This window comes from Microtus ochrogaster, chromosome 16 (assembly GCF_000317375.1).
Source record: "Microtus ochrogaster isolate Prairie Vole_2 chromosome 16, MicOch1.0, whole genome shotgun sequence".
Classification (NCBI taxonomy): Eukaryota; Metazoa; Chordata; class Mammalia; order Rodentia; family Cricetidae; genus Microtus; species Microtus ochrogaster.
In genome coordinates, this window is record NC_022018.1 from 41,395,765 (window position 1) to 41,397,916 (window position 2,152).

Consider the following 2,152-nt stretch of genomic DNA (forward strand, 5'->3'; position numbering starts at 1 on the left):
CTCCCCATTTCCCAAGTTGGGGAGACTGGGGCTCACAGCAAAGAACAGTCTAGCTCTGGATGCACAGCTAAGGCGAATCACTTCCCTGTCACCATTCTGGCATATACAGGCTGCAACAGACCGAAAGATGTCACCACCATTCATATCAGATCTGCGTGTGGAGTCTCCCATGAGATCCCTGCTGTGGGCATGGACATGAATCCAGCTTATAACGTCATAGAAAGAGGGGACACAGGACATAAACAGCTTAAACAACTGGCCAAAAATTATCCAGTTCACTGTAGTACCAGAAGGAAAACCTAGACCCAAACATTGGGCTCCAAGGCATGCTCTTGACATCATTCTATTGAACTGTCTCCACGTACATCATTCAAGGCCACAGTGTTCCTCCTGATCCTGGCCAAAGGAGGAGGACTCTGCAATATCTGTAGCCACCGATGGTGGGAGAGTAGACTTAGCTGGACTGCAGTGCCCAATTCCCTTCTAAAAAAAAAAAAAAAGCGACTCTCCGAACTTCATCATGCCGCCCAAGGATGACAAGAAGAAGAAAGATGCCCGAAAGTCGGCCAAAAAAGACAAAGACCCAGTAAATAAGTCCGGTGACAAGGCCAAAAAGAAGTGGTCCAAAGGCAAAGTTCGGGACAAGCTCAACAATCTAGTCCTGTTTGACAAGGCTACATACGACAAACTCTGTAAGGAAGTGCCCAACTATAAACTTATTACTCCAGCCGTGGTCTCTGAGAGACTGAAGATTCGCGGTTCCTTGGCCAGGGCAGCTCTTCAGGAGCTCCTTAGTAAAGGGCTTATCAAGCTGGTTTCAAAGCACAGAGCCCAAGTAATTTACACCAGAAACACAAAGGGTGGAGATGCCCCAGCTGCTGGTGAAGATGCATGAACAGGTTCAATCAGCTGTACTTTTGGAAAAATAAAACTTTATTAAATCAAAAGAAAAAAGCGTCTTGCTTGGAGGGGAAAGTAGAATTAGAATATCCCTTTACTGCTTTGTCAGCCCAACGCCCTCTACTGTCTTCCCTTAGGGAGGGGAGGCTAGGAAGGGATGAGAAGAGACAGTGGGGACGATGGTGTCCGTGAAGTTTGACTGGTAACCAATGGAGGTGGACAAAGCACACAACAACAGCCCCTGCCACTAGGATCTCAGGCTCTGGGGAAAACCTACAACGGTTCTTAGAATCCAAAGGCAGTGTCCAAGGTTGCTAGGTCCTAACACCTCCCTCGAGAGAGGGAGTGAGAAGGCATGACCTCAGCGGCACAGACCCTGGGAGTGCTGTAAAAGGCAAACAGCAGGCTCATTTATCTACCCTCTTCCTACGCCTTGTCCTGATCAGGTGACATTGCATGGTTGCCCCTAATTGGCTAGGCATGATCAGAACCAGGTCCTCAGGCAGACTCCAGGTTGACTAATCTCTTGGCCACATAGGCCTTATCTTTCCACAGTCCACTACACAAAGAACAAGGCTGGTGGCACTTGGATCCAGCTGCCCTGGTCTTTTTTCTGCTACCTGAAAAGCTGGTTCGTGTGAAAGAACCTTGCTGTGCCTTGATTTTTTTCCCACGTGGAAAGTCAGCAGCTGTCCTGATGCATCTCAAGGGCACAGGTCTGCGCATCCCAGGGGAGTCTGTTCCTGCCTCTTCTGACTTCTTACTGGTGTCTTTTCTGCTATCAGCGACTTTGGCAGGATGAAGTCAGAAATGAGGGCATCTCAGATACTAGGACACCTACACTGGCAGCCATATGCCAATCTTTCTGTGGGGAAGGAAGGCAGAGGCATCCAAGAAGACAAGTGTGTGGCAGGAAAAGGAGAAAGAAATGTGTGATTGTGAGCACAGCCCTCCTGGACCTGTTCTTTCCTTCCCTTCACCCCAGATTAGCCACATATCAGGAAGGAAGCACACTCCTGTATCAGGTTTTAGAGAGCTGAAGACAGCGCTCACAGAATAGGACAACAAATATTTTGTCCCCAGGCCAAATCTTAGCTGCTGTCCTTAGAGTCTCCATTCTTATTAATGGGGCTATGAAGCTGGTTTGGACATGGCCTCAGGAGATGATGTGAGCATGATGCAGGGGTTGGGGTGGGGTTGCTGAGGTCAGATTGTCTGATGAGTAGAGCTGCCTGGAGCCTGGACCTTCAAG

At 48.8% G+C, this 2,152-nt stretch overlaps 1 pseudogene; it reads left to right on the forward strand.

The window, feature by feature from the left end:
* The first annotated feature begins 509 nt into the window (after positions 1 to 509).
* Positions 510 to 946, forward strand: LOC101981640 (annotated as a pseudogene).
* The last annotated feature ends 1,206 nt before the right edge of the window (positions 947 to 2,152 follow it).